Here is a 19,214-nt window from a genome sequence, read left to right on the forward strand (position 1 = left end):
TTGGATCTTCATTTTTTTATCCCCCAAAAACAAGTGTGGCCTTGATGTTTTGCGAGGTACCCTATGTGCCGGTCTGGTCTATTGGCACATAGGGTAGTTGGCATCAGGAACGTCTATCTTAGGAGCAAAGATAGCAAGAGCTAGCAGTTTGCTTGTTATAGGCCTACCCTTTTTATCATGCACTTTTTGCTGTTTTTCTAACATTAACAGTGACAACAAGGGTTAATAAATCACATACATGAATATACAAAAGAGGGAGAAGAGAAACAATTACTAAAAAAACTAATAATATAAATATAATTGATACTAAATAGATAATAAATATAATATTAAATAAATAAATAAGATAACAATAAATTATTTATTATAATAAATAATAATATTAAATAAATACATTACAATGATTATTGAATAATATGACAATATGTAAGTAACTCTTAAAAATAAAAAAAATGGAAAAAATCTATACTCCCACATAAATATGTACAACAATCTTCTCTGATCTCCCTGCAGCAGATTAGCTCTTAGACACTCAGAAAGTATACAACAGGAGACCGTGCACATGGCGACTGATGCCCTTCAAGATACCGCCACACCAGCAATGTACTCCAAGTAGCTTCTCCACTTCGCAACATATTTCTCCATCCTGTACTTAGAACTGTAAGAGATTTGTTCATATGATGCAACTTTTGCCAACTCTGTAACCATTCCTGCCATTTCCAAAAAAAGGTCTCACCTGGTTTCCGCCAGTTTCTCATTATAATTTGCTTTCCCATCATTATACTGGTCTGAATAAAGTCCCTGGCTCCACAGTGAGATGTTATTTGTGAGTCAATGAGAACATACAGCCTCGGGGAGAATACCGATTTTAAACTACTTACATAAAGTAATGGAAATAGGGTGAAATATTGTGGAAATTCATCAGTAAAATGTGTGGGAACCCTGTTTTTAACATCTTAAAACTCTTTTAATCACAAAACACTATATACATTAACTTATAATGCCAAAATATATGTATACTGTATATTAAGTAGTCTTATACTCTAGGGTGGTAGGTTTATGGGTGACTAAATGTTGCTCAATTATCCACATGGCAGTTGCTTGCCAAACAAGTTTCCAACTGACAGCCATCTCGTTATTCAACCAGAACACCATTGATATTAATTACAGAGTGGCACAGCTCATGAACTGATTAATTAATTAATGTCTCACCTTTGAAATGTTGCTATATTCACTAAATTTACATACTTCTCTGTCATATTATTCGCAAAAGTAGTTAAAAACTACAAAATCGTTGCTCATTTTACTGGAATGTGACTTCCTGTTCCTGATTGTGTGTAATTGGTCGTTTTTTTCGTTGAGCGATCTGATTGGCTGTCTTTCGCTCATGCGACAGACGTCACGCGGTGATTACCTCCCTCCGACGTCGCTGAGTCCAGTTAGGTCTAGCGACAGACAGTAACCGTTCAGAGTCTGGAAGAACCGAGCAGCGTCTGCAACTCTACTAACTGTGTCACATTACACAGAGGACGGGTTCATCTTCACACACCAGGACCAGGTGAATAATACAACTCATATTTACCACTATTGTTTGTTATTTTTGTTGTTTTGTGTTGTTTCGGACTGTTGAATTCACCCCGGACTTTCCTAGCGTAACGTTAGCGCCTCTCTGAATACAACCTGCCAGCTAGCAGCTTTGCTATCCGGCTAATTCTGGCTGTCAAAACAACAGAGAGAGGCATAATCTGCTAGCCAGCCTCTCTCTTTACGAAGCATTATCACTCACACGGAGGTAGTATCTGGTTTATTTAAAGGCTGATAGGTCGATGTGGTAAGCTGTCAAAATAAACCCGAGCTCCGTTAAATAGTTATCTGGCTTCTTTGGGATGTGGCAGCTCTTGTTAGCGGTGTAGCCAGCTCGCTAGCTCGGTGTAAACAAACCAGCAGCATAGCTTGCCGACGGGCTGCAGCCTTCTTCTTATTTCCCCTTTGACAACACAGCTCGGGGTAAATGTAAGGTGAAACATCTCCGCAGCAGCTTCAGGTTAAACATACATAACTGCTCCTTTTGTTGTGTGTGTCAGAAGTACGAATGGTCGCTGTCAACAAGAAGGTAGTCTGGCTGGAGTTTGGGGTTTCTTTGTCTTGCTTGCTCGCCAGTGTTGACTCCTCTGTACTCTGTGTGTGTGTGTGTGTGAGTTCAGAGCATTGGTTAGTATGGATCAGTTTGCTGCTATTTTTGCCCACTTTTGCATGTGGATGTCAGAGAAAGGCTGTATTATCTTATTAACAAGAAGATGCAAGCAGCTGCTGGGAATGCTAATTTATTTAATTACTTGTCAGACCTGTTTTGGCTCAGCTTGGTTCATGTTCCTTCTAAATAATTGTTTGTTATTTTGTAAAATCAGAAAAATGCCTGCAAATCATTTATACTTGAGTAGCAGCATGCAGTGGTTCACTACCATATTGGTGTGACTTTTCAGCTCCAGACAATAGGGCTTTCTGTGCACCCCTCTCTTTTGACTGTGCAGTAAATATTTCATAAACACATTATGTTCCTATGTAAGGCAGTGTAAACTGATATCTTATTGTTGACTTGAAGACTTGATCCGAAGCTGTTTACTTTACGCAGGTCTGTGGGGACTTAACACATCTTTGATACACTTAGCCATGCTGATATATTATTGAGTTTTGCTGAACAATTGCCCTGAGGAGAGGCGGACATTTTCATTATTAATCACCCTGATAGTCCCTATTTCACCATGTAACTACGATGCTTTCGGCCGTATTGAAAAACTGCTTGGCTGGTGACACTATGTTCTACTTTTTTGCTACTCAACACTTCTTTTAGTAGTACTAAATGCACATACAGCAGTGCATGTATGCCCATCCCTGTTCAGTGTTTCTCTGACTGTTCAGTTTCCCACAGCGCATGAGGTCATCTCATAATTATTTCATAGTCCGGGTAGCTGATAGCCTATTTGTCTTGAACCCAAACTTTATATGTACAAAAACACTCCCAGCTGTCCCCTAGCTTGAGATTAGCCCATGGATATTTCATGGAGCGGCGTCTTAGCTGGTATTTGTGTTGAAACCCATTTTGCATTTTTAATCAATGGCTTGACCCGTTGGGGTTTCACAATGTCATTATTTCCCAGTGCTGGTTTGCGCCCATGCAACTTAAAAAAGAAACTTTAAACTGTGAGCTGTTAAAATAATTACACACAGCCATCCTTGCTGTTATGCATGTCAATGCACTTGGGTGTCAAAACCCACTTAGGGATGCAAAGCAGACCCATGCATCATTTTTATGTGTAGCAACTGTATTCTATAGGAACATCTAGTTGTGCACAAAGCACAGTACCCACAGTACCACAGCAAGTTTACCACACAGAGTTCATTTATCTGAGATGTGTCTCACACCCTTCGGATTCAACTAACCAGGACATTTGCAGTAATTTCCTGCTGGATGATATTGATTTGCAATTATACAAAGAATGAATTCAGGACTTCCATTGCCCGAGCTGATGTGCACACCGAGTCTCACCCTGCCAGACATGGCTATTGAGCAGTACGTCATGTTTTTTTACTGGAAGTACAACTCTCGAGAGAATTTAATGTATAATGAAGTCAGTCTTTGACAGTGTGCCAGCCAGAAGAGCAGCTAAACATAGCTTCTAAGAATAGTAGAGAACTGTCAGTGCAAAAATTGATTGATCATAAGACAGAGTAGCTGCCTCTCTCTTTCTTTTATATTACTCTTCATGTCTCTGTCTGAGCTTTCTTTCCTTCCCTCACAACTCTCAAATCACGGTTGTGTGTGTGGTATTCAAAACAAAAAGAACAAAATGTGCCTTTCTCCTAATTGGTTTATGTTGTTATGTCTTTGCCCAAGTGAACGTGCATGCACATAACAATATGCCCGGCTAAGTAAGCCTGTCAACAGTTAATTACTTTGTCCATAGGCACAATAAGCATCTTATAGCACTTAACACTTCTAAGCATAAACAGCATTAACAGACAGAATATGTTTCTGTCTGTGAGATAGTATGTGTGTGTGTGAGCTCCTGAAGCTTTTGTACACGCATGTTAATTTCTAAATATTTAAATGCTAGTGAATTAGTTAGCAGATAGGCAGACAAGTGTCATCAAGTTCATCCAAAGCATAGTGATACAGGATGTCCTGCCTTTACCCCAACAATAGGAATTATTTCTGGGAAAACACAGAAGTGAAATTAAATTAATTAAAGATGCAATACAAGACATAACCTTCAATCTGTCTTTGTTAAAGACGCCCACCCGATTTTCCATCTTTGTTAAAAGCTGAGAGAACACTTACATTTAGGAAATTCTGACAACAGTCTTGATAAAATGAGCTTGGTGACCTCGGCCTGAAGCCAAATCATGGGGCTGCCTATCAAAATATTTTATGGGCTCTAACCCCTCTGTGTTTCATTCAGCCTGCCTCATGTTGCAGAGACAGAAAGCACTGATCATTTGATATAGTCAGTAGCTGTAGGTTGCCTCTCTCAACATTTACAGGACCTATTTTTATCTTGTGACCCACCTTTGGATTACCACCCAGCGTGTGGAAACCACTGCATTTGGTTGCACTGCATTCACCAGCAGAGCCAACAGCACACTGACCTTGTTGTGGTCTGAGTCTGCTCTGTGTTCAGATGGTTTGTGTTTCAGTACCATTTAAGGCCCGTTTCCACCGCAGCAACTTCTGGGTAATTTTATGGGGCCGGGGCCGTTGGTGCGTGTCTCCACCGCAGGAACCACCCCCGAGGGACAGAGTTCCGGAACTTTTCCGGGGGCTAAACAAGTCCCTGCCTCGGAGTAGGTACTCAGAACGGCCCCGAAAGACTCCTGGCTGGGGCTTGGGGATTACTTGGTGCTGATTGGATATACTCAAGGAGGAATGTGATGTCAACAGAAAGCAACAAAATAGCCGGCATTTTTAAAACTCAGCAGACGAGGATTAGCGCGTTCATATAGCTTCTTCTTATTCTTTCCAGCGGATATCTTTGTTACAACATGATTGAGCTAGCAAAGCAGTTTTGTGTTGCTATGTGTGGTATTTATTCAGTTTTGGGAAATTACGATGTCTAGAAAGCATCAGTGGCTGCCGCTGACAGGGAGAGCTAACAGCAGCAGCAAAGCTAACATCAGGACGTCATCTGTTAAAAACCTCCCGTTGTCGGATACGACATGAAACTACTCCAGTTAGCTCAATCATGTTGTAACTAAGACATCCGCTGGAATTCTTTTTTTCACGGGCCATTTAGTGAGTTATTACAGACACCGCTAAGGGCTATCAGCTAACGGCGTCCCTACGTCGCCCCGGTAAATGGTCGCGCAATGATTACGTTACATCCAGAGCCCGTAACTTTACAGGAACCTTCCTCCTACTCCGCTCTCTCAGTGGAGACACGGCGGTTGAGAGGGCCGAGCGAGAGGACGTTCCTGTAGTAGTACCTGCCCCCCAAATAGTACCAGGAACTTCTTCAGTGGAAACGGGCTTTTCTTTGAATGTTGTTTCAGTGGTCATTTGGGCAGGATTGAACCAGTTTTAGTGTCAGCTGAAGCAATGTGAGGTCAGTGTTCAGGGGTATTTGCACTTTTGTCAGGACAATATGATATGTTCAGGGATACTATGCTTTAGTTATGTTGGGTTAAGAGTTACTTTAGAGTAGGGGTTGCGGAAAAAATGGATACAGCGTAGTATTGGGATATTTTGCGTGGCGATATTGTATTGATACACAGACGGCAAGAATCTGTTTGCTGCAATAAAAATGATTGAAGTGAGAAACTTTATCTAGAAAACTTTAGGCTATTTCATTAGATACAAAATATGTTGTAAGACTTTTCCTTTGGGGACATAATGCACAGTTGAAAAAAGGTAATAAATTGCAGTATGTCGCAATGTATGATATCGCAAGACATTTAAAATCACCACAGTATTGTATTATTACTAAAGTGTTGTGATAGTATGGTATCGTGGGGCCTCTGGTGATTCCCATTCCTACTTTCGAGAGACAACTTCAGCAGCTGTGTATCAGATTCAGTTTCAAATCCTCCCTACTCACACACTGTGCAGAGTTGAGAGTGGATAACTGATAAAAGCTGTGATTGTGGGAACACCTCTGTCCTCTGAAAGGCAAATCAAGTCATGTTTTAAATTTGTTGTGGACATGTTTTAGCTCCGGTCATTGTGAAGGAATACCATTTACTTTTTCAGGAATACTCACTAAAATAATACCTGCTATTTTGAGAGAGCTAATGCTTTAAAAAAAGCAGGGTTTACAAGTTGTGAGGTATACATGGCCTGCTAAACTGTTTCCGTGGATGCTTGGTTAGGGTTTTGTAGAGTGTTGAACAGGACACAGTTTAAAATGTGTGTGACAGAGTGGCCCATCTCTGGCCAAGACACCTGAATGTCAACTGACATGAACTTTACCTGTGTATGCATGTGTAATATGTGATGCCATTTTTCTCCTTCCCTCTGATAAAATTAGGAATGTCCTGTTTCGGGAACATGTAGTTGTAATCTGTTACATACTTGTGGACTGATAGTGGAATATTTTTCTGTTAAAGTATTTCCACCTTCCTCCATATTTGTCAAGCTTGTGTGTACTTGGTAGTATCTTTGCTACGTGGCTGCCTTTTTTGTGTAAACTGTGAATGAGAGAACAATGGTGTGTAAGTGTGTGTGTGGTTCACTTCACACTGGTTCTCTTTGTTTATGTTGCCATCATAAGACTGCTGGCAGCCACATCAGTTGTACCAGGACTTGGAGCTAACAAGGGGACACACACTTACACAGACTACCCAGATATGTGTTGTTGTATTGCAATTCTAGATGAAGAAAGATTGTTTTTCAGTGCTGTCAGATGGTTAATGTGGTTAAAAAGGCCACAAGGAGAGTGTTGTGACATGGGAAAACATGCTGAAAAGGTCTGCAAATAGTCTGCAGTGTCTTTTATTCATTTGCTAATGAAGCATGCCCCACCCATGTGAAGCTGCGAGTCGGTAAAAGCAAACACTTGTAATTATTTGCACTGACAAGCCTTCAGGTGTAGCTGCATGGAGACAGAGAATCAAAGGTGTGTTTTCAGTAATATCATGGTGGAGTGTGTGTGTGTGTGTGTGTGTGTGTGTGTGTGTGTGTGCGGTTATATTTAAGTGCAGGCCTCAGTGCGATTACATACTCCCAGTGAACAGTAAAAGCAGTCATGTGGTCTCCAACAGCAGGTTTAAATCATTGTAAAGCTGCCCCAAATACAAAGGGAGGCCTATACACCAGCTCCCCGTCATAGGAACACACGCAGCAGAAAGCACTGTAAAGTGAACTGCACCACCACATGGAGAGTTTGACTCAAAAGTGACTATTACAGTTTTTTTGGAATCCCTGCCAAAAATAGTTAATAGATAGCACTTTAGTCAATAAAATAGTAACAATTAATCAGCCAGGAAGAGGTCATGTTTTTCAGTTAAGGTCCTGCCTTGGCCCGAAACGTGGGCAGGGGGAGCTTTCACACCGGCCATTTGGTTTGGCCCAAACTTGAAAATCCAAAAGTCCAGACCAAGGTAGGTGCGAAAGCGCCCTTTAATATCCCTACACACCCAACTACTACGACACCCACCTGACCTTTCAAGGTATAGATCTTTATGTTTGACAAGTACAGTGAAAGGTGAGTCAGACACGACAGCAGGTCAGGAGCCACATCCAACCTCGCTGTGTTGTTTAAAGGGCAATGTGCGAATATGTGTTGTCACAGGAAGACAATATCTTACATAATGTGTTCATGGCTTTTGGACGGACTGTTGCACCCTGTCTAACATCTTAGCATGTGCTGCTGACTGTGCATTCAGTATTCACGTCAGTTAACGTGGCTTCTTGAAATCACACAGTGGCATCTGGTTAAAATTGACTAAACATGCTCTGTAAACCCAGCTGTTGTCTTTATGTTAACTATCAGGTTGTGAAAACTGTTGTTACTTTGTTGAGGAAGGCAAAGATACTGATCAGTGTAAACCTGTTCTGACTGATTTCAAACTGATAGACCAGTATAACCTGTTTTAACATACGCTGTCTCCTGTTGACTGTTGCGGGCGTCTGTCTCAACTGATAAAACAGCTCTGATGTCATGAAAAAGCTCACGGTCAGGCTTGAGTTGGGTTTCTCTTTAGATGGCATCACCTCATTTTATAAGCAATACTAGGTAAACATGCATTCAGTTTGATAAACTGTCACATATAACTTCTAATACAAACCATTAGCTGAATGTCTTACCTGTGGAAAAGTTGATATGCATAAAAAGACTAATTTAAGACATTGACCAAATATTTTAACCATATATGGTGCAGATGATAAGTGTGTGTGCAACCAAAAAGAGGAGGGAAATGTATTCACAGCTTCCCTATGTGGTACAATGTTTGTGTCTCAGAAAGAGAAAGTAATGATGACATAGCAGGTGACAGGCCACAGGCCATATCTGACAAAGTGACTCAGAGAGTGAACACATCTTGTAGGGGAAAAGGCATGTTGCTTAACAGAAGCTAACATTCACAGTAGCAGAAGTAGGAGGCTATACTGAAGGACGTCAAACAGGGGCATTGTCACATTTTCATGGAAGTGAGTAAACTTCCAACACTGTGTGTCAAATGTCATTATTTAGCATTTTTAGTTAAAGGGACACATAGATTTTCAACCAGCTTTGTACCATGACAGTAAGGGTGGTATATGTAAATGAACTGTGGTAAACTTCTCTCTTACTTACCAGCACCCAGATCTTCCGCTTCATCTCTCAGCTCAGATCTGCCAGACAATGCATTTTGTGTCATGTGGCAAATTTTCGCTGAATCTAGGGCTGTTGTTTGAACTACAGATTGTAGTTCCTCATATTTGTTTGTGTACCCCCACAGACAATAATGTTGTGTTCACACCAAATGCAAATTTTCCTGTTGCGTTACTCGCACGACTTTGAACACTAGACTATTTTGCATCGACTCACTTCATATGCCTGAGACTCTTGTTTTTGCTGCCTGTTTTGAAAAGGAGCCTAAAAAATCTGCCAAGCGGAGCCTCATGCGCCATGGAGTTTTCATCTTCATCTTCATTTCATCTTCCTGAACGACATCCTTGGCGTCATACATCCTCAGGATCTCAATGCTGATTGGCAAGGTGTGAATTGATCGCTGATGTCCAGATTTTTTAGCCCTCGCGAATAAGCGTAGGACGCAAAATTTTATTCGCACCTGGTGTGAACACATTAGAGGATCGAGAGAGACACCACCCCTCTCTCTCAAACTCAGACCCAACTCCGATCAAACTGTTAAACAGGGCAGTACTAATCAAATATAAACCAGAATTCTGTTACTGTATTGCGTATTTCTCACCTAAAATGTCTTCAGAAACATATTTTAGTGCACTGTTTGGCTGTAATATAAGAATTAATGAACACGAAGCAGGCGCCATATTGTTTCCTCTATTGTGAAACATGGAGGCTGAAAAAATGGAGATAAATGGTAAAACTAGGCAGATTTCTCGCCTAAAATGTATTCAGAAACATATTTTAGTTTACAGTTTACCTGTAATTCAAGATTGTTTGTTACCAGCTGGTTGTTTACTGTGCAAAAATGGCCAAGCTCGAATTTAAGTCACCCACCAGTGGGAACGTATATGGTTCTGATGCGGAGCAGTTCATTTTATTAATCGTAGGTTTTCTACCTCTTGAGCAAAAGCAAATGCCCCAGCCGTTTTTCTGTTTTGTCTCGTCCTGAAACACTCATTTTAAAAGTATTTGTGTCCTTTTACTGCGCAGACAGCCCAGTTTTATGAAAATACCATCTCTCCAGCAGTGAAATCTCAAGCTGTGTGGTTATTGTAACGTGCACTTAATAGCCTAAAAATAGAAAATTTAAGAGGAATAGGTTTGTCTGTAAATGCTAGATCTCTCTAATGAGACTCCTGTTGTAGCCAGCAGTGTGTATTTGATTTAGAGTTATTGTTTTAACTTGTTGGCCTTTCCAGAACACCTGTCTTTAGTAAAGCACTAATTAAGAGCCACATTAGCATCCAAGAGCCGTCAGTGAATAGGTACTTACTTACAGAGATTTAGGTGAAACATTAGGCTTGAGGCAACAGAGAAAAGGCAACTTGTTATAAGTCTTTAAATATTATTTTTTCCCCTACAAAGTAGTCAATACAAATCTTGTTCTTGGGCCTGTCAAACATATTTATATGAGCCTCTAGTTTGCATTAAAAAGGCTCTTTGCTCCGAGCAATAAGACACAGCTGAATGGGTCAGACAGAAAGTTTCCACTTAGTAACATTATTTATCTGCTTGAAATTAAATAAAAAATGCCGGGTGTTAAAATCCTACAATAGTAAATGTGTGTGAAACAGTTACACAGCAATTGTACAGTACTGTTTGACCCTTGTCCTACATTTATTATCCGCTGAATGAAAGTAAAGGAAAAACTCTGCCTTCCTCCGACTAGTCTATGGCCTACAACTTGATGTGTCATAACACAAACGCCCACACACACTCGTGCAGTTAGCGGGCATAGTTGCATGTCTAACAACCAGACCATGCTGCAGAGCAGGTTTAATGAGTCATATCAGTCTCATTCCTTGACGTTTTTTTCCGCATCTCACCTTCTTTTTCTCTTTTGGTGAGCAGAAGTGATGCTTTCAACCACTTCTGCCGTCTGCGGTCATGCCAAAGACAGATGGGCCCTTAATCCAGTGTGGGTCCCCAATCCACAGTCTAAGAAAAAGAAATGAGTACTTCTGTTTCTTTAACGTTACTCTTCCACTTTTTACAAGTGCTGCCCAGCCTCACACCTCACACTCCCTTTAGAGAAAAAAACAAGAGAACAGATCAATTCCCATTGACATTTCTTTTCAGGTTTTCAGACATTTTTATTTTCTTTCCCTCTTCAGTCTATTTTTTTAGTTCCTGTTGGCTTTGTCTGTCGGTTGCCAGGATTGATTTTTGGAGCCACCTCTTCACGGCTCTACAGTGACAATAACTAACTCTAGCTGTCTTCTGCTTGAGTGTGTGTGTGTGTGTGTGCGCGTGTAAGAGAGACAGACCGATAGAAAGATGGTGAAGATGAGCGTGAGGGAATACTGCAGCACGTCTTTGTGGAATAGTGCACATGAATAAACAACCTTGTGTAGACTGTTAGCATGCTAATCTTAGCACGTGACTGTGTAAAGTCACTGTTGATCTCAAAGTACAGATTAGGTTTGAAATAAATGTGTTAATTAGTTATAGAAGTGTCCTGTCATGTAGTCAAGTGTTATACGAGCTGAAATCTAGACTCAGCGGCGTCGCTCAGTAAAAGGTCACAGGATGATTGAAAGATAATTAAAGATGGCCCGTGTAATTATACGTCACTATCATTTATACCAGCTCAGATTTTACATTCTCGACTGGTTTACCCAGTTTAAAGATGGCTTACATTGGCAGTGAATGTGTTAAATGAATAATGTGACATTATGGGAGATGTGCTTGTTCACTTTTGTGCCGAGAGTTAAACGAGAAGAAGACAATTTCATCTTTGTATGCTAAATATGAAGCTAAAGCCAGCATCCAGTTAGCTTAGCTTAGCTTAGCTTAGCTTAGCTTAGCTTAAAGACTGGAAAGAGGGGGAGACAGCTAGCCTGGCTCTGCACCAAGGCTACAAGATGCCTACCAGCACTTCTTAAGCTCATTAGTTGACTGTTATATCCAATTTGTTTAATCTATATCATACCCAAAGTGTAAAAATGATAATTAAAATAGTTCCCAGTCTTTATGCTAAGCTAAGCAACTCAGCATATCACAACATATTTAAAATGACAGTAATATTGTATTGTGACTTAAGTATCGTTATAATATCGTATCGTAGATCCTCTGGTGATTCCCACCCCGAGGTTATTTTTTTATTTTTAAGGCAATGGTATTGGATCAGTACTCAGTATCGGCCAATATGCAAGATCAGGTATCTTAACATCTCTGATTTATAGGAGTCTTTTCATTTCAGTGCACGCCATTGATAAACATGACCTACATTACAGGATACAGTAGAAATCTGCAGATATAACAGTGACTTTGACGGCAGAGTAGCCCTGAGTTGAGAGATTGTTGATTAATAAAAGGTCACATCATTGACATCAGCGTCCAAAGATCAATATCGTCCTTTATGCCACGACAGAATCACTGAGGTTTTAAATTGCCATGTCACAACATGTCATCACACCCTGCCAGACATACACACACTGAACTCTGCTGAGGTGGATACACACACTCACAGTATTGCTGGTATTGACCTGTGGGTCAAATCAATAGCATCAATAGTAATAGCTCAATAGCGCCCATTGTTTAGGGACAGTAATGTTTATGGATGGCATTGCTTTTGTCGCCTCAAAGCTGGTTCATGATGTGAGGAGAATAAAATATTGAAAATTAGAAGAGGAACTTACAGAAAGACTATTTCTATATTGCTGACAGCGCAAAGCCTCGATTGCTTGGTCTGCTTTATTTATTTGGGCAATGGTCTAAAAGCAGTGTATACTGGGCAGTTTCATTAGCCAAGAAACCAAAGTGTTGCTCAACTTGGGGTTAAAGTATCACTCTAGGTCAATTTGATAGTATTTTCTGTGTTGCTATAACTGAGTAGATGGTAAGTGTATCAGCGTGATTGGTTTGTTTCATGGAGATTGAGTGTGGAAAATAACTGAACCTCATCTACGACCTCCGTGAGGCGTTTACAAGCCAAGAAAATTGTGATCATACATTTACGCCGCACGAAACATCTTGATGAGTCATGTACTAGCATCCTGTTGACGACAGACATTATGTGTCAGCTGCTCCCTCAGAAGTGTAACTCCAGCATTTGGAGTTGGCTCGGACCCTGGGTCCCATTTGGTTTGGTTATGTGAACCAGTTTTTCTCTGTATCTTAGCTTCCATTATGGTGAATGTTTTTTATCTCAATATGAGGTCAGTATGTTCTGTTCTGCCTGTTCTGCTACTGTGGCATTGGTTCTTGGAAGCAGTGCCAATGAGTGTGTGTGCATGTACAGTACAGGCCAAAAGTTTGGACACACCTTCTCATTCAATGCGTTTTCTTTATTTTCATGACTATTTACATTGTAGATTCTCACTGAAGGCATCAAAACTATGAATGAACACATGTGGAGTTATGTACTTAACAAAAAAAGGTGAAATAACTGAAAACATGTTTTATATTCTAGTTTCTTCAAAATAGCCACCCTTTGCTCTGATTACTGCTTTGCACACTCTTGGCATTCTCTCGATGAGCTTCAAGAGGTAGTCACCTGAAATGGTTTCCACTTCACAGGTGTGCCTTATCAGGGTTAATAAGTGGAATTTCTTGCTTTATCAATGGGGTTGGGACCATCAGTTGTGCTGTGCAGAAGTCAGGTTAATACACAGCCGACAGCCCTATTGGACAACTGTTAAAATTCATATTATGGCAAGAACCAATCAGCTAACTAAAGAAAAATGAGTGGCCATCATTACTTTAAGAAATGAAGGTCAGTCAGTCCGGAAAATTGCAAAAACTTTAAATGTGTCCCCAAGTGGAGTCGCAAAAACCATCAAGCGCTACAACGAAACTGGCACACATGAGGACCGACCCAGGAAAGGAAGACCAAGAGTCACCTCTGCTTCTGAGGATAAGTTCATCCCAGTCACCAGCCTGAGAAATCGCAAGTTAACAGCAGCTCAGATCAGAGACCAGATGAATGCCACACAGAGTTCTAGCAGCAGACCCATCTCTAGAACAACTGTTAAGAGGAGACTGCGCGAATCAGGCCTTCATGGTCAAATAGCTGCTAGGAAACCACTGCTAAGGAGAGGCAACAAGCAGAAGAGATTTGTTTGGGCCAAGAAACACAAGGAATGGACATTAGACCAGTGGAAATCTGTGCTTTGGTCTGATGAGTCCAAATTTGAGATCTTTGGTTCCAACCGCCGTGTCTTTGTGAGACGCAGAAAAGGTGAACGGATGGATTCCACATGCCTGGTTCCCACTGTGAAGCATGGAGGAGGAGGTGTGATGGTGTGGGGGTGTTTTGCTGGTGACACTGTTGGGGATTTATTCAAAATTGAAGGCACACTGAACCAGCATGGCTACCACAGCATCCTGCAGCGACATGCCATCCCATCCGGTTTGCGTTTAGTTGGACGATCATTTATTTTTCAACAGGACAATGACCCCAAACACACCTCCAGGCTGTGTAAGGGCTTTTTGACCAAGAAGGAGAGTGATGGAGTGCTGCGGCAGATGACCTGGCCTCCACAGTCACCGGACCTGAACCCAGTCGAGATGGTTTGGGGTGAGCTGGACCACAGAGTGAAGGCAAATTGGCCAACAAGTGCTAAACACCTCTGGGAACTCCTTCAAGACTGTTGGAAAACCATTTCAGGTGACTACCTCTTGAAGCTCATTGAGAGAATGCCAAGAGTGTGCAAAGCAGTAATCAGAGCAAAGGGTGGCTATTTTGAAGAAACTAGAATATAAAACATGTTTTCAGTTATTTCACCTTTTTTTGTTAAGTACATAACTCCACATGTGTTCATTCATAGTTTTGATGCCTTCAGTGAGAATCTACAATGTAAATAGTCATGAAAATAAAGAAAACACATTGAATGAGAAGGTGTGTCCAAACTTTTGGCCTGTACTGTACATGTGTGTACTTTTGTGGTTTTATGCTTTTGACTCCCCCTTGTGAATGATATGACTGTAGAAGAGCACCAATAATCAAGCAGAAACAACCCCCCCTTATATATTTTGTTTCAATGACATCACCCCATGCATTTGGTTATCTTGCCTCCATCAGGGTGGTGATGTGGTTTCTGGTTTTCCTTGAAACAGATTGAGTTAGTGAGAGATAGATGTGTTAAGGCCAACCATAGATTGACTTTGATATTAGTTTATATAATTCACAAATGCTAAGTGACGGAATATACTTGAGTGTGCTATGTTGTCTGAATGAATTTGAATAATGAGTCTAAAACATGGATATTCAACCTTTGTACTTAATGATGGGTCAAGATGAAATATTAATCACTAATAAATATTATATATAGCCTAGATGGTTGTAATATTGTATGTTTTGTATTTATGGCCATTTATGTTTCTCTGGTAATTTTCTGTAACCACAAATAGTACGGTAGTTTGTAGGAAACATTTTTAAAGAGGTGATCAGGTGTTCAAAGTATGTGGTGCTCTTTATGCACAGACTGTGTAAAATAATGTACATAGCTGGAGCAGCTGTGGCTCAGGAGGTAGAGTGGGTTGGAGTATCCTTGGGGAAGGTACTGAACCCCGAATTGCTCAAGATGGCTGTGCTGATATCTAAAAAACTGAGTAACAGGTGGCACTGTGTACGATAGCCAGTATGTAAATGTATGTGTGAATGGGTGAATGTGACTCAAAACGTAAAAGTGCTTTGAGTGGTCGGAAGACTAGGAAGCCGCTATATTAATGCATGTTCTTCCATTTACCACTGTGACGTCACCCATTAGTTTGTAGTCTCTGGTTTTGAAGCCTCAAGTTTGTGTTTTTTTGGCCGTCACCATCTTTGATTTTTTGAGCCAGAAATTACCATGTTTGGACAAGAGAATGGAGTTAACCCAAGTGCTAGCTGCTAGCTTTATTAGCACGGTGCATTAACAGCTTTGATTACCTGTGATAATGATAATGCTAATGTGAATGTTTGCTCGCAAAACAGCTAGCTTAAAACCATTCTAACAAAATGTACTTACTGGAAAAACTTTTACTCCTTAGAGGGTCTCTTAATGCAACCAAATGCTGAACAAGACTGTTTTCAGCGACTTAAACATTACAATTTGCTTTCATAAACTGATAACACACTGGAATAGCTACAGCTATGGCTACACCTGTACTATGTAAATCTGTGGTTATGCCATGGTTATGTTACCTAACCAATGTTTTTGCCATGGTAGCAACTTGTCAACAGATAGCACCCACTCAAAGCGGTCGAGCCTTTCATTATGCATAACTGTACAGTTGTCGTGAATTGAGAAAGTAGCTACAGAGAACAAAACTGTTTTTGTACCAGGCTGTAAACTTGTTTATTTCTGCTGTAAAGTTGGCCCTTTTAACACTAGGGTCTATGGGAACTGAGTAGCTTTTGGGGCCAGCCTCAAGAGGCCATTCAAGTAACTGCAATTTAATCACTTCTTTGTCCACTTTATTTTCCAGCCCTGAAGGTTGCTGCTTGTCTAGAAGTCACGACAGCAAACCCAAAAGACAGACTCCGTTGAAGGCAAAATAGCCAAAAACCTTTGAGGTGAATAAAGCGTGGTGTTGTCAATACATTTTTGTGGGACATTTCAGAATTTCAATGCTCACGCTAGTCTGCAGCTCAATGTTTGAACATTTTTTAAGTTAAAATCTGTGAAGACAAAGAGAAAACCATAACACACATGATAAGGTGGTTACCCAATGTTAGACAACTATAGGAATCTGACCAAACTCTGTGTGTGTACAGATATGTGCAGAGTGAGATGGTCACGTGTGGTCGTCCACACAAGTCTCTCTAATGCTTTTTTCCCCCTTCTTCCACTGCTTCCAGACTCTTATCAGGCCCACACAGAACGAAACTTCTCAGCTATTTCAATTGTCGGGAGAGCTGTTTGTTCTTGTGTGGCAATCAGGCCACAAGACTGTTATCTTGGGAATCGACTACAGCTGCAAAAAAAAAAAAAAAACCCTATCAGAAGTAGTTTATTCCTCTTATTCCCTAGTTAATATGGGCCCCGGCATGAAATCTCACTTTTCATCATGACAGAAAATGAAGGTGCAGTTACTCAAAAAGAGCGTCACTGTAATTTTCAAAAATAGTCGATCGGGGAGAAAGAGGAGGGCGGAAAAGGGGAGAGATTGATTGGACAACCTCTGAGTGTAGAAGTGTTTGATTTCGATTAGGGAACTCGCCCACAGGCCAGTCATCTCGCAGTTCAGCTCAAATAGTCTTCTTTATTATCTTCGCAGTGTACAATAGCAGCACTGTCTGTTGGTCGATGTCATTGGGTTATGAAAGTTTCTGTATTTTTCCTATGGCTCTTTTAATGATTTTTTTTTTGGGTCCTTTTCTGCTGTGTGGTCTCGTCTCTTTACCCTTCTCTTTTTTTAAGCATGGCTTGTTCTTTCACTACCACCAGTTGTGGTTTGATGTTCTCTAGAATGAGTATAGTTTACTGGAAAAACATCATGTGTATGAAGTCACTTACTGAACAACACACCTTTATTCTCTGTAAAAAGCTGCAACCAGTGTTGTTGTGTGAGTAATTAGTGTGAACTGCAGGAGAACAGAAGCTTTGTCAACTTCAAATAGCAATCCAACCGGAAGTAGTGTTTTCTTTAATTGGTTTTGAATAATTTATTCTACCTCTAATGAATAACGTAATAAATTTACTACTAAGTAAACATTTGTACCTCCTAGAAGTGACCAAAGCAAGTAGGAAACTAGGGTCCTTAATGTCAGAATAATGTCACTTTCCTTATGGCATAAAATTATTCTCATTTTAAAGAAGCTTTAGGGTAGGCTTTTCCCCTGAAACATTCAAATCACCAGTTGGAGACCTCTTTTTTGTCCTGTTTGTTTTTTTTTTTTTCTTCATCAGTCAGTGTATGGTGTACTTCCAGCTGCAGAGTGAGCACTCCTTGCTTTCACGCTGCTCTCCAGTACAAGCAGCCATGGACTGAGACTCAGGGTCTACCGTTTTCTGGGTACTCCAGCTTCATCCCACAGTCCAAAGACATGCAGGTTAATTGGTAACTTTAAATTGTCCATAGATGTGAATGTGAGCATGAATGGTTGTCTGTCTCTATGTGTCAGCCCTGTGATAGTCTGGTGACCTGTCCAGGGTGTACCCCGCCTCTCGCCCACTGTCAGCTGGGAAGCTGGGATAGGCTCCAGCCCCCCTGCAACCATGAATAAGATAAGCGGTTATGAATGATGAACGATAGCCCAGATGACTAACTTGAAATAGTAGTCAAATTTTTGTATTGAACAGCCAAATCTGATTCGAATGACAAAATTCTGAGTCCAGTGCAGCCCTAAATTAGGGCTGTAGGGTTGTTTAATTAATTGTTTAATTAGTTTGGCTCTTATACATTGTCTTTATACAGTATTTGTGGGTATATTGTCGTGTGTATACATCATCCTGCAAAGTCGATGTCATGTCCCAGGGCTGGGCAACATGTCGATATTTCATATGAGACAAAATATAATCTTAGATTTTGGATATCATAATACCGTAGGTGCTGTCCTCTCCTGGTTTAAAAGGTTGCATTACAGTAAAATAATGTAAAGTTTAACTTGTAAGACTGTTCATTACTACTGATCATATATCAAAAATCTCATTGTGTAAATATTTTGTGAAAGCACCAATAGTCAACCCTACAATATCGTTACAATGTTGATAATCGAGTATTTGGTCAAAAAAATTTGGCGATATTTGATTCTCTCCACATCGCCCAGCCCAACCATGTCCATACTTCAGGGACTAGATAAGAAAATTCACTGTATCCTCTCTGTTTTGGCCTGTCACCCACACATAGCCAGCATGTCATCCAAAATTGGTGCTTCTTTGATATCAGACTTGATGCTGGTGTCAGACTGTAATCTGGGTGGAGGAACAAAGCGATTCTGAAAACGATGCTTTATGCACGCTGTGACACAGTCAGGTGCTGAGTAACAGTCGTGTGAAGACGCCAACTTTCTGTCACCTTCAACTCTCTGAACTCTGTGATTTAGTGCGATCCCGTACAGCAGAAGAGGTGTAAAAGCAATCACTTGTGGTCACTTGTGTGCTCTCATCCTAAATAAGATGAGAATTTAGGATGTGGTTTTATTATATGGAAGTGACTGTGTCGTTTAATATATTACATGCACGCGTTACCGTGTCCTTCACTTTAGATCCATCGCAGCTCTTTTGCTCCCAACATGCTTACATCAGCCTATTACAAATGATGTCTTTAGCAGGCTGTGTGTATGTTTACAAGTACATGCTCAGGTGTGTACGTGCGTCGCCCCCCCCCCCCCATTTAGGGTATAATCCCCTAATGTATGTTTGTGGTTTCACAGGGGAATGGTTTAAATGAAGTGGTTCAGTGCTTCAGGGCACATTCACATTGACTCGGCCCCTCTGGAGCGCC

The 19,214-nt window shown here is 40.7% G+C and overlaps 1 protein-coding gene across 3 annotated transcripts in view; it reads left to right on the forward strand.

Moving 5' to 3' along the window:
- The first annotated feature begins 1,408 nt into the window (after positions 1-1,408).
- adipor2 (adiponectin receptor 2) overlaps positions 1,409-19,214 on the forward strand; it is a 41,711-nt gene continuing 23,905 nt past the window's right edge. Inside the window, exons 1-2 of one of the 3 annotated variants that reach the window (XM_033614943.2) lie at positions 1,448-1,558; positions 16,254-16,341. The gene's annotated coding sequence lies outside the window, so the exon portion shown is untranslated. Of the gene's footprint in view, positions 1,559-9,167; positions 9,191-16,253; positions 16,342-19,214 lie in introns of those variants that run through there. The other 2 variants (XM_033614942.2, XM_078165050.1) reach the window with 2 other exon arrangements.

This window comes from Epinephelus lanceolatus, chromosome 23 (genome assembly GCF_041903045.1).
Source record: "Epinephelus lanceolatus isolate andai-2023 chromosome 23, ASM4190304v1, whole genome shotgun sequence".
Lineage (NCBI taxonomy): Eukaryota > Metazoa > Chordata > Actinopteri > Perciformes > Serranidae > Epinephelus > Epinephelus lanceolatus.